Genomic DNA, 14,263 nt, shown 5'->3' with positions numbered 1-14,263 from the left:
TTGTAACCCCCCCCCCCCCGTTTGACTAAGAGCCCTAAACCCAGCTGGACCCACCACTAGCATTATCGAGCAGTCATTCTGACCACTTTTTGAACTTTAATCACCCACTACATCTTTATTTTTTCAAAATTTACAATTTCGCTCCTAATTTGTCAAAAGGAATCTTTTGGCGCCAAAAGAACATTTCAGTCATTGCATTGATTTTACCGAGCGATCATTTTGACCGCAGTTGGGAATTTTGTTGTTTTTGACCAGATTTTAAACATATACTATTTACGCATTTTTTAGGAAATGAAACCATTAATTTCCGCTTCTAAAACAAAGAATCATTCATGTTTCGTTACATTTCAGGTGTAAGCAATTACACAGGGTGTTTCAAAAAACATTTGGATAATTTTTCTAAAAGGTGGAACGCATTGAAATAATCTATTTTTCTTTTCCGTACAAATACTTTGTGGAGATTGTATAACCCTATATAAATTCTCCAAGAAAGTGTGGGACTTGTGTGACTATGAGTGACCAAAAGAACGACATAGAGAATTTACAAGCACGTGAGTGAGCAGAGTGACTTGAAGCGTGTGCAAGCATGTGAGTGAACAAAAAAACTACAAAGCATATGTAAACCAGTAAACGATCAAAAGAGTGACCTATGAAGAATAGGAACCATGTCAGTGAGCAACGAAAAGTGTGACCTAAAGTGTGTGCAAGCATGTGAATGATTAAATGAGTAACTTAGAGACAGAGGTGCATTTTCAGGAGTGAGGAGAGGCCGAGTGGTGAATTCGAAGAAAGAGTAGTCACGAAAATTAGACGAGAATGTAGAACCAAAATTCGTCTAGTCCGCAGGCCGCAAAACCATATAAATGTGCCTCCTCAATATTTTTGAGCTGTCCTAATATTTTCAATAATTTTACGCCATTTTCTCAGAGGAATCGGAAAGGGGTCATTTTTTACTGAAAAAAAAGAACAGAAACTTCTCACACAAACCTTGCACGGCCCAGGTTCTATCAACATTTGTCAGTTTTAGCCAGTGCCCAGGGGCAAGACCGTGCAAAAACACTGAAATTTCGGCTCAAGGAGGCCTCATCTTAGTCACGCCAGTTGATGTTTCAGACTCTGCTACGATGTCGGAGTGGAAGATTTCTCGGCAACTCAACAAGTTCGGTCTCGGCATATACTAAGGATAAACTTAAGAATATTTATTCTTTGTCTATGGGTGTTACAGCTCCAGCGTTTGTCATGTCAGTCTATGAGAGGCGTACGCAGAGACGTATTTACAGGGGGGCCTAAGCGGGCTACTCTAATCTGTGATTAAACCACGCATTCACCTCGATCATATTCTTCTGCGGAACTTCTAACGAATTGGTACATGTTGGAATGTGCGTGTACGTGTTGTGAACCTACGGTAAAGTTTGTTTCTGAGTGATGCTTGTTATGTGTAGTTCTGCCACTGAAATCAAATTTTCTTGCTATGCATGAGTGTAGTGTAATGATCGAATAATTGTACCGTTGAAGATCTGTTGGGGCTAAGCGGGCTATAGCCCAGGGAGGAAAATTCAGAGGGGCAGCAAATTTGAGGAATGGGTGGTTAAGAGAATTAGAATAGAATAAAAAAAGGCGGAAAAACCATAAATCCTCTTCTAACGGGAGTTCGAAGGACTGGTTAGTGAGTGACTACAAGAATGACCTAGAGAGTGCAAACATGTGAGTAACCCTATGCCGCGCACACCATGGGCGCCTAAGGAGAAGAGGGCCTCACAAAAATGAGATATGGTTGATATTTCCGAAAGACTGTAAACTTGCCAGATAAAGCCTCAGAAAAATCACTTTGCTCGGGACCGCATGATTCTCTAAAAACGGCCCTGGAATGACCACAAGATTCCCCTAGAGAGTGTGCAAGTATGTGAGAGACCAAAATAGTCACCCAGAGAGTGCAAGCATATGTGACCTAGAAAGTGTGCAAGCATATGTGTGACCTAGAAAGTGTGCAAGCATATGTGTGACCTAGAAAGTGTGCAAGCATATGTGTGACCTAGAAAGTGTGCAAGCATGTAAGCGACCTAGAGACTATATGAACATGGGAGTGACCTATATAGAGAGAATGCGTGAGCATGGGAGTCACGTAGAGAGCAAGTAACCACATCAGTGAGCGACCAAAAGAGTGAACTGGAGAGTGAAAATATGTGAACGACTACGAGAGTGACTTAGAGACAGTGCCATATTTACGGATGGTCAAGAAAATTAGAGTAGAATGAGTAAAGGGCGACAAAACCCTAAACCTGCCTCTGGGCGTACGCGGAAGGGGGTATGGCGGGGCACAGAAGGCTCATTCGCCCTCCTTAGACGATTGAAAATTAAAAGCATCTTTAAATATTTTTATTAATTGAAAGACCGAAAGAGAAAATACCCTTTTATATGCTATATTTAACCGACGGATCCTCGTGTCACATAGTGCTAGCCCGAGTATCCGTGTTTCATTTTCGTACATTTTGGGATTATTGCCTGTGCAGTCAAAATGGTTCATAATTTAACTTATAAACAAGAAATTAAACGTTTACAGACGTTACACTGAAAGAAGTATCTATTGATGAAGAACTGATTAATGAAGGTGGTGAAGAATTTTTCGTCATTAAACAGATTAGTGATAACGACTCGTCATCTGGTGTCGAAATTGCATTTGGTCACGGTAATCGGAGTTTTTTGGAAAAGATGGGTTGTCTATTTCCCCTTCCCCCGTACTTTTCTGAACATTAAAGCTTTGGTTGACGTTTTTTTAACCTACAATCACCAACTCTTCGAAATACAGAAGTCTCGATGATTCGAAGTGCACGAGACCGAAATCACCTCGGATTACTGAAAACGTGGATAATCCAAAAGTAATAGAATGCGACTTTTCAGAGGGGGGTGTTTTTACTCCCATGGGGTCGTAACTAGGACTTTAGTGAGGGTGGAAAACATGATTCTGCTGCCCCCATCCCACTGCAAAATTTAATGATTTTAAAATGTCATTTTTGTACCCTCCTAAAATTTTGCAGCGCGAGGCATTTTCCCTCCACCCGTTGGAACCTGCAACCCCCTACTTGTTTTGCCCTTAATTCATTACGCAACCGGCAATGGAGACTGCATAAGGGATCATTCAAGTATTACGTCATCATCGATGGAGGTAAAGGAATTTCCGATTTGCTGACTTTTGATGACAAGGGGGGAAGGGGAGGTCTGGATGATGCTCACGTCATCAACCACCCTTTATAAAATTATAAAATATTCTTATGGCATCTTACTCGGTGCGCCAGAAACGAGAAAAACTTATCGTATTTTCGAGTATTTGGGCACCTGAACTATCCTTCTCCCTATTGATAAGTTCCCTACAAAGCCACTTTAGTGATCTCTAAATGTTTCGCGCATCCAAGTGAAATCTTTTCGGGCCGCTTAAGTGCTCTGGAGCTGTGCCACGCATCTCAAGGGATCGATAATTATGTCGCGGTTCACTTAAGTAATCTGGGAATGGGCCGCGGGTAACTTGAGCGATGTAAAACCGCACTTGGGGCCACTTGAGTGCTCTAAAACTGTGCCACATGTCACTCAACGGGTTTCTAAATCTGCCACGACCCGCTTAAGCGATCTGTAAATGTGCCGCTTAGTTCATTTTTACAAAATTAAGTTTGAGAAGGCAGGCCACATAAGATTACGCCCAGGGCCACATTTGGTCGTGGGTCAAGGGTTTACCATATATGGCTTATAGGGTGGGCCGCAATGAATTTCTTTAAAAAAAAATATTTGAGTTTTTAGCCTTCAAATAGCATTGAAATTAAGAAAAATTTTAATTATAATAACAAATAAAGGTTTTTCTTCCGAAATTTTAATTTGTTTAAAAATATTTTTTGCATTAAAAATAAATTCTTGATCGTCTGGTTCAAAGCTACGAGCCCCCACACGTAAGTCTCTGAACCCACCAATATGCGTTAGGGTTCAGAGCTGACCAAATTTTGCTGACAAGTGGGGGTCAGTTTTGCTGACTTGTGTTGGCAGGGGGAATCCAAAATGGCTAAAAATTTGCTGACGTAATACTTGAACGGCCCCTAAAACCCATGGATTGTGCATAAAGGTAGCTGACTGGGCCTCCAGGCTACGGCGCCCAGTATGAATGTTATTTTAATTTTTATTTTTTACTCTATAAATTCACTTCTGAGGGACCCGTGGACAATTATGGCCTGGAGACCCCAGCTAGGGATCAAAACCTCCTCCTAACTGGAATTACTCGCGTTTCCTGGGAAAGTAACACAAATTGAAACACAACAAAACTCGACCCCACCCCAATATTTTAAATAACTTTATGCAACCTCTCTAATTGCTTAATTTTTTTTCTTTATCATAATACTTTTATTTGTTAGTTTCCAATTCGACACTGAACTGGAAAACCGTGTACAAGATCAACACCATCTGTAGGGTAGATATAATTATTTATAGTGGGTGTTGCACAATCCCAGGCGTTACAGTGGAACCTTCTCTAACGGACACTTTTCTGATCCCCGGTCCCGTAGTATAGGGCTTTAATGTATTTTACTCTCCAAAAGCGGACAGTAAAATCAGGCAAACTAATTGTTTTTCAAACTCTAATTTATTAACTTTTGGTCATAAACCGAGAATTTGTATTCAACTAAGATTATGTTTAATCCCAAGCTCGTATTAGTAAACAAAGGCGTAGCCAGAAATTTCGGTCGGGAGGGGGGATCAATTTCATTTCGGCGGGACCAAAGTGATAGAACAATAGATTTGGCGATCTTTTTCGGTCATTTTCTCACATTTCGGGGGGGGGGCGACCCCGAAGTCCCCCCCCCACTAAGCCCTTGTTAGTAAATATGATAAATCGTCTATTTTTTTAATGATATAATTAATTGGACATAACTATGGTCCAGGTTGATGAATTCGAATAGTAATTTTTTGGTTTTGTTGATGCGTGTGAAGAAAGACGCCTTACAAGACGGATAGTTGTGTTCAGGCGCTTATACACTAGCGCGCAGATCTTGCAACGCACGACCCCCTGCAGTGGTTCTAATCCGCTCGTGGGTACACAAATTCTCTTTGTGTTCGTTGAAAATACCGATTCGAGGTGGGTCCAGTAAAAACAGCCCAAGAATCGTTCACAACACCGTACAAATTACTGAACCAATTGCGAATGCTTTCATTGCATGATCCGCGCGCTAGTGTATACGCGCCTTTATGAATGTTTTCATCTTCACTTATTTTAATTAAATTTATTTTTTGTTGCAAAATATGTGTGGTGCATATATCATGCACGGGCGAAAATAACTAATTAGTTTAATGAAGAGAAGAAAGGTTATACATATATAAATTATTTTCTATATCAGACTTTCCGACTTTATTTGAGAATTATGCATAATCTCGCCCGGGGGGGGGGGGTAAAAGTGATAAAATGTAAAAGCGGACAAAAATTTGGGTGTCCGTTATCAAGAAAAGTTCTGCAGTATTACTAACAGGTAATTTTGGCTATTGCTGTGCAGTTCATCACTGTAACGCTTTCTGAGAAATATTTTTTAAGAAAATCCGGGGTTTTTATCAAAGAATTTTCATTATGTCCCGGTTTTTTTATTACATTATCTGGTCAACAAACTTTTAATGAACTGGGCTGCCAGGTGGCTTGCTTTGTGTAAACATTCTATTTTTGACATGGCAACAGAACATCTCTTTTATGGTTATAACCGTCCTGCTGCAGATTTTGTTGCGTGTTTTTTTTATGGTTGCTGCAGGGCCCGAGGTAAATATTATTTTTTTTACGTTGTCAATTTAATACGGAGGGGCCCGGCTTAAGGATGGAGGGGGGAGGCATGCTTCGGGGGTTTTTTTACATTTTTTTTCTAAGTAAAGTAGCTGCAATGCCTATAAATCCAAAATAGATCTACAGGCATCGCATGTCTTATCGCATGGTCCCACCCGGGCCTCGTGTTCAGATTTGCTGCTATGGCTTTTGTGCGAAACCATAGCAGTTTATAAGTAGGTATTTTCTGCTTATTAGAGGCCCTAGAATATCACTTTGCCCAGAGCCCGACACTGTCTATAGGTTTATATATGTACTTTTTACTTTTTCCCCAGTTGATAAAATTTTTTACCGACCACATAATTTTAACTGGCTAACAATTAATTGGTGTCCATTGGGTTGATTCCCAATACACTGTATAGGCCTACGCCAAGTTTTTGATTATGCCAAAACATGTCACCAACATCTTCCTCCCTGGCTCCAAAATATTGATATTTTGGGTGTTCCTTTCATTTTGCCAGTAACCTAAGTAAATAGGGCCATCTTAAGGGCATCTTAGACCCCCGGGCAAAGGGATTTTTCTGAGGCTCCCCTTACCATACTAGAAGTACCTGCCTACCACTTTACAGGCAATCAGGAATGTCGAGAGACATTGGAGGTGTTCTAGATCTGTGGGTGCTGAATGTTTGACTCTGAGTATGTCTTGTATATGTTGGTTTTGCATATTTCTTTGGAACAGCTTTGGTATAAGGGACAGTCCCTTATATCAAAGCTGTTCCGCTGTGTTTTCTTACTGGCATTCATAAGATTATCTGTAATTACCCTTAGGAATTTTTCGACTCGCTGTTTGTTTCTTTGCACTCGTATCGATTGCCCAACCATGTATTTACAACACAAACTTTTTTTTTACAGCCAGTTTTTTTTTTAATAGCTTCATCCAAGTCTAGACTAATCTTTTTTCTCTCGTTTCATTCTTTTATTATTCATTCTTCTATGAGACTATCAGACTTGTTTCCCAGGTTTCTGCCTAGACAAGATCTTTTATTTTCTTCCTCTTTTTCACAAATCCAAAACATACCCATACTCCCTATCTGGGCCGTCTTCGGGTGTTTTGGACTTTATATAGTTAAATTTGTCGGGCCCTGGTTTAGAAATACACATGAATATTTCTCCTACACATTTCATATTTCACTCTGAAATCTTAGTTTAACAGCCGTCCTTAATTGACATATCCAAAAGTAGGAGATAGGTGTACTTTTGAGCCATCTACTATCGATTGTAGAAACTTTGGGTGCAATTCACAAGTGAAAATCAATCAAATCGCCAATGCTGAAAACTAGCTCAAAATATAAAATCTCTTTACTTCAAAAACATTAGAAAACTATGTTGCTTGAGAGCAACACGGTCACAAATAAAGGGTTAAAATCTTTTCAATCATCTTTGGGTTGCCCCACATGATTTTCCTGAATTTTCATCCTGGGTCAGCCCTGTTTTTGTTGCATAAAATATTAGGTGGGAAACAAAGTTCTTGCCAGAAATTTGTTTGGAAAAAAGGATTGAGAAATAATCTTCATTATCTATAACATTCAACCATCTGTTTTATTTTTTTGAAAGTTCGTTGAAAAAAATCGGGAGTTGAGAAAAATAGAGATTTTATTTTTTTTCTTTTTCAGAATTATTTGGTTTGCTCTTGTTCAAGTGATTCTGTATAGCAGGTGGCTCTGGTGCCCCGGATCAGATTGGGCACATAATTCACCCTCTACTACTTCTACATGCAAGGGGCACCAAAATTCTGGCTTCCCTCGGGTGACAAAGTATTTAGTTGCTGCCCTGGGTGGAAGTTAGTGGGAGCAAGGTCTGTAGAATATGGAGGGTGGTCCTGAATTTTTATCTTCATGGCTTCCACTTTGTGCTGCCCATTGTTGTTTTGGAGTTAAAGAACGTCCTTGCAGTTCACACGAGCAATATGCTTTTCTGCTTTAAAATTTCATGAATATTGTCTGAATAGCCACAATGTATTCTGGCATTGATTGTTCCTCCACTGGAAAGAAAGTAATAGAAGATTATATCACTTTGAGATTCCACCAGACAAGACAATAGTACCTTCTTGTGTGTAATTGTGCATGTGGCCACTTTTTTTGCCCTTGCACCAGCTAGGTTGTTGAGGACAATGTCCATAGTGTTTGACTGTTGTGGCAAGACAGAATTTATTACGATTGCAGCCCTGAAACAATAAGTTTCAATTTCCAGTGTAACCAAATGATGTGACGAATTTTCGATTTTTCTACAAACAATTTACACATCCTTCATTACACATGAAAGTTGCAAACAACTAACAAAATTTTGTGTACCATTAAAACACACTTTAATGTTTCTAAAACAATCGTAATTATGTGAATTAGACTGTGTGTGAACACAAGACTAGTGCAGCTCATCTGCTGCCACTTACAAAACTCCACTTATTGCTGAGTATGTAAAGAGACATTAAATCTGAGAAATATGGGAAAATTAGCTTCATTATCTCATTGCAGGGCATCATCATGCATTACGGCTTCACAGACTGTTAGAAAAATAGCATTGTGTAACTTTTTTTTTTATACTGAAAAGTCCCGCTTTAAAAATGAAATTTTATCTTCAAAAGTAGCTGTGCAATGTAATGCTTCAAAGTAGTTCTCATATTAATTTGAATAACTTTGTTATGTAATGAAGAATGTGTTGCACAAAAGCAGAAATGTGTTGTCTTAAGGAATTTATCTGATTCTATGATGCCCCAAAGCAGAATATGGCGAAAACTCTGACGTATGCCATCGAACAATCTGGATGAATTCTAAGAAAAGTGTATCGCTATATATTGTGGGAATTTTTACCGCAGAACATTTCCAATCAGCTCTGCGCTCACCACACAACAATACAAATATTTTGCTTTGAAACTTTGAGTTCCAAGGCCAGAGGGAGTCCACATTTCCTGCCATCAAGTCAGTGATTATACTTCCCAGTGGTGGACCTTGCTAACTCCGAGTGTTCAAGCTGGAGGCCGTGTGGAGCTTTCTCTTGGACAATGACCTAGGCATACGAGGCTAAAGCACTAACTAACAAACGTGGGTTAAAATTTAATCCTTAAATGATGAGTAAGGTAGTGAGTACATCAAACTCACATACAGTCGAGCGATGGCAAACTGCATATCTTAATTTCTTTTAAATCCATTATTATTTCGTTATCTCTATTTTTTAATACATTATATTTTCGTGTTTGATATCATTCAAAAAGAGGAATAATGTGATTTTGTACTAAATATCATATAACTGTTATCTACTAATCTCTCATAACTATTATATTATTTTCAATTATCATATTTTATTGTATATGTTTTAATGAGACAAAATTTTTGAAACTTTTCTTTCAGATTCTTTGAACGTTTGCTGTTTAACATTTATTCCTGAGAAATGATCATATCCACCTTTCTTTCCATGGAGGAAGTGTTGCTGTGCCAGAGCTTTTAGAGGACCACACTAGCTCATGAAATCTTTCAACAACTTCTGTTTCTCTTTTTCGTATCTACTCTTCACCTTCCATATGTGTTAAAGGAAGAAGGGGACCAGTTGCCGCCCTCTCTCAATACCAGCTAGTCTTATCTCAGGCCCTAGTCTGGTTTTTATCTCTATCAACACTTCATTGTCATAATTATAAGAAGGATCTTTAGGTCTGCATTTCATTTGTGTACAATATCTTTCATTATGAAGTTATATATGTGTTTGGAAGGTTGGTCATGACTGAGTTGGAGTTGATGGCTTAAGAGAAGTATTCTTTTCAAAACTCAGAATTTTCTTTAAGTCTAAAAGAAACCTTTCTTGAGTGTGGTATATCTTGCAGAAGTTTTTCTTTTCTTTGTCCACAATTTTGAATTTAAAATATCTGTAATTTTAAATCATGGTATCGACAAACAGAAAGACTTTCAGTACTGGAAGAAGAAATTGAGGAGGAACTCTTACCGGAATATGATTTGGGAGATATGAAAGTGATTGGTGATTATTCTAAATTGGATACGATAAATAAAAATAGCGACGATTTGAAGGATATACCAGAAGAAAACTTTTTTTGAGAGAGTAAAATTACATGGGAGAAAGAGAAAAGTTTGTTGATGGCTCTGGATAGGTCAAGGGAAAGCTTCATTGGTGAATGATATTTTAGATGCCTTTAAACTAGAATATAATTTTGAACTGTGAATATCAGCAGATTCCCAATCCTTTAGTATCCATCTAATAAATTTTTCATCTTTTCTATCTGGGGCAAAAACATGGATAGTTTCTTTTCCCTCTTATTCGAGAGGGTGCTTACAGTCCATCCCAGAGTTTTTGTCTTGGAAGCTTTGATGCCTGAAAATGCCTCGTTTTTTTGCTCAATATGTTAAAAAATAAAAATATATGTGCATTTAATGAAGATATATTTTTTTTAATTATTTTTTAATTGATGTTGCCGTTTGAATATTGGCAAACCATTCAGTAGATATCTTCCTAAAAGCAAACATCCTTGGCCGAATTTTTTCTCAAAATGTAATTGAAATATAATGTATGTAAAATATGAAATGTGTTGAAATGTAAATGTAAAAGAAATGTCTTTTTTTTTTCTTTTTTTTTAAAGAAGCCTCTTTATAAGAAGGAAAGAAATCCCTTATAAATCCCCAAAAAATTTTGCTTTTGGTGAAAATCCGGGTTTGGATCTTATGATTGCACAATGGTAATTGGTTAAAAATATGATTTTCTAAGTTTTTCAAATTTTTAGTTGTCTATTCCTTTGAAACTTTTAGTTGCCGCTGTGATCACACAGACCTACAACACAAATATGTACGTATTAAATTTCAAATGCAAGCATTGCTAGTTTGGAGGATAGATGCAGGGTCGCAACTGGGAGGGACAGGTAAGTCCTGGGCTGGACTAGAAGGGGGCACCAAATTCACCCTTTATGACTGCTTCCACATCACATGGGTGTGCTTGCTCTGTTAGAGAAAGTATCTAGTTATGGCGCTAGATGGCACCATCTACTGAACACAAAACACGCCAAATGCTGGGCGCACACACACAAGCTGCCCCCTGTTAAGTTTCTCCAGCACAAATCTGACATGGCTCCCATATTCAGGTGTAAAAATATGTGCCAGTTAAATGGCGACAGATCAGAGTGGTGGACCATCAGGGAGGGGGAAAAAATCATTTATTTATTCAATATTGATTGGCCGAGGCCTATGCAAGAGGATGCGGAATTTATATATGGTGAAAGTGACGATTGATGGTACGAGAGAGTTCTGAAATCGTGGTGCAATCTACAATATTTGATGGTAGGTTGTTCCAGTCGATAATAGTTCTTGGGAAAAAGCTAAATTTGTGACAATCTAAAGAGGCAAAGATGGGCTGTAATTTTTGGGAATGATTGAGTCTAACAGAGAAATGTGAAAGTTTCATTAGAATATTGGAGGTGTCAATATTAAAAATTAACCCATGGAGGATTTGAAAGAAAACCAAAGTATGAATAGGGAATCAGAAGATAGTGTCTGAGAGAGGGAATATAATTTGCTTTAAATTTGATCAGAAGATATTGAAAGTGCTAAGATTTTTTTTAAAGAAATAAAAAATCACTCAGAAGGGAATTTATAGATTGATTTATTAGTAAATATATAAATGTGTGCTTCCTGTTAATTAAAGTGGATCCTGCTTATAACTTTTTTCGAAAAACTGCCATAAAAAACGTAAACAGAAAAACACTTTGAACGAGAAATCTTAATGAGGATTACTTATTGTTGGGACCACGGAAATAAGTTGTACTAAGTGAAAAAATGTTCTAAATGGGAGGAACGTTATAAGGGGGATCAACTTTATATTTGTTTTAGATTTATTACATCTGCGGAATTCCATACATTAAATTCTCAGTGCTAATGAGCTTTTTTGCAAGTTTTTCCTACTAGTAGACAATGAAAGTAAATGAACCTTTAGATAGAACACACGTTTTTAGAAATGAATTATACTTGATTCACAGATATCTTCTCCTACCCAGAACATGACCCACCACTCGGTCTCAAAGAAGAAATATAAGATCAAAGACGGCATGCTGGAAGAAAATTCATAGATACAGTGAATTATGGGGGGGGGGGGGCATAATTTTTTTTCAAGATTCTTTTTTTTTTAGGAGAACCCACTTTCACTCAAAAAGGAACCAGATTTTTCGAATAACCATATTCGATTATTACGAATATATATTCGTAAATAATAAATTCCCTTCATAAATAGGAATAGCATGTATTGTAATATATTTTGTTTGGCCTACCGATAATGCCACATCTTATGTTTGTCTTATTAATGCTCATTTTCGGGCTGTCTTAATGACGTGAAACAGTTCAAGGCTCTCTAAACCCTATCATGAAAATTCCAATCGTATATTTTGGGGGTAAAAGTTGACATGCAAACGTGATACATACACTTGCAATGTGCAAAAACGCTTAAAAATATAATGCATCCTAAAAAAACTACATGCCACCCAGTCAGACCCCACTGTATATTTTGTTAAAAATTTCTTTTTTAATTCAATGCAAAATGAGTGCCAAATTCTATATTTAATTTTCATACTTTCCTTAATTGCTGCAGGTTCTATATGTATCATGATTTTGATTTTTTTTTTTTTTTTTTTTTTTTTTTAATGGTTGCATGTATAACACAGCTTATTAAGCACTTTATTAATGTATTGCATGAGTAATTCTGTGGTGTTTGGTCAGAACATAACTCCAAAATCACATTTTTGAGATATGAGCATTTTCATTGCGATTTGAAAATCAAAAATAAATCATACAAATACAAATAAAAATATCATACATCAGCATGTTGTTTAGCTGTACGCGCATGTTTGCACATTTATCTCACTTCTAATTAGTTATAATTAGCAAGACTTTCTTTTAGATCAAAAAACCATTTTTTGGAGATATCGTGTTCTGACCAAACACCACAATTAATTTTTATGAGTGAAACTTCAGTTTGAGTGGTATTAATGTTAATATTTTATACTACAGAGCATTGAGAGTATGGTGTATTCTGAAGGAAATGACAGACAGATCTTGTATGATTTTTGCAAATTTCTTTAAAGGCAAGTCTAATTTTTCTACATTTTGTTTGAAATTTTTCTGTATCTGACCATTTATAATTTTGTAACATTAAACTCGCATAGGAAATAGCATTATAAAGTTAAGTGTAATTCAGTTATTTAAATAATGTGTATTTTATTTGAGAAGCATGCATTAAGGTGACTGACTACGTGTGAGGTACTTTTTCAAAAATGTATTTTGGATGAAATGCTTGTTTTTAATTTGAATGTGGAATAAAACTAAAAGACGTGTTTTTTAACATATGTAAACATAAGAAAATGTTTTTCATTAATATTTTTAAAAAAAAATGTATATTGCCTAGAGTAATTATACGTCTAAAATTAGCATAATTTTAGTATTTATGCAAAACATTGTTTGTGAAATACTACTACTTAAATCAACTTGTTCTGACACAGTACGTTGCTATAATATTGTTCTGTTCAATGAACTAAAAGTTTTGAAATACAAAAAAATTTAAAAATTTTAAGGTATGGTTTACGTGAAAAAAACTTTATTTAAAAAAACTCAATATTTTAAATTCAAAATCGTGTAAATCACAAAACGTTTCAAAGATATTGCTTAGATCCTAGTTCATTGCATACTCATAGCTGTACAGAACCCCAGGAAAAAATTTATATCTTGTAAAGTTTTGTAGGCATCAGGTTTGCAGCAGACAAGAATGATGTAAATCAGTAAATGCATTAACAAAAATGTTTCACATACACTCCTAACATTCAGAATTCTCCATGTTTGTATGACAGAACTTCCTTTGCTTCAAATATCTCTAATTTTGACTTTCTTGCTCTTTTTTTTTTTCTGGTCATTTTTGCCAGTGTTGCATGATATCTCGAACATGTCACATGTGCATCGCCCAACCCAGAGTAAATAGACACTAGTTCATCAATTAGGATTCCTAGGTTTCAAGTACAGACAGTATGTCTATATAGCCAGAATTAAAACGCAGAACTGCAATAGTCCCCAAAAGCATTGTTTGCAGTTCGATAAAAGTGCCCCTACAGGCAAAATTGTCCAAATCACACTGTTCTGCAACGTACCATGCAAGCACTTTGAAACAGGGATTGTGCACAAGGACTCATGTATGTTGGCTTTATTACATTTATGCTGTTATTAGAGAGGCCAGCAGGAGATTTCAGTAATTTTATGTCATTCACATGCAGCTTTCTGATGCTTACACCAACTGTCAGGTCCTCTTGGACATTGTCCACGCATGCTCTTTATCACTGGAGCAACAATGAAAAAATACAGCTGTAACTGTAGACTACTAATAAACCACACATGTACCTCCTCCATATTCCTTTGCAAATATTATAAAGAACTGGTACATATTGGAATGTGCATGTAGTGA

General features: G+C 36.9%; 1 long non-coding RNA gene across 2 annotated transcripts; it reads left to right on the top strand.

The window, feature by feature from the left end:
- The first annotated feature begins 5,732 nt into the window (after positions 1–5,732).
- Positions 5,733–13,111, top strand: LOC149072470 (uncharacterized). 2 transcript variants are annotated; one of them, XR_016194394.1, is made up of 3 exons: positions 5,733–5,776; positions 9,181–9,477; positions 12,826–13,111. It is a non-coding gene; the product is annotated as an uncharacterized LOC149072470 (long non-coding RNA). The 2 variants fall into 2 exon arrangements; XR_016194395.1 differs by having other exon boundaries at positions 9,181–10,511.
- Positions 13,112–14,263: the final 1,152 nt, after the last annotated feature.

This window comes from Pholcus phalangioides, unplaced genomic scaffold (assembly GCF_987345545.1).
Source record: "Pholcus phalangioides strain wild (caught in Gottingen) unplaced genomic scaffold, Ppha-v1.0 ptg000017l_1, whole genome shotgun sequence".
Taxonomy (NCBI): Eukaryota; Metazoa; Arthropoda; class Arachnida; order Araneae; family Pholcidae; genus Pholcus; species Pholcus phalangioides.
Note: the sequence above shows the minus strand (reverse complement) of the source record. Positions and strands in the feature narration are given on the sequence as shown.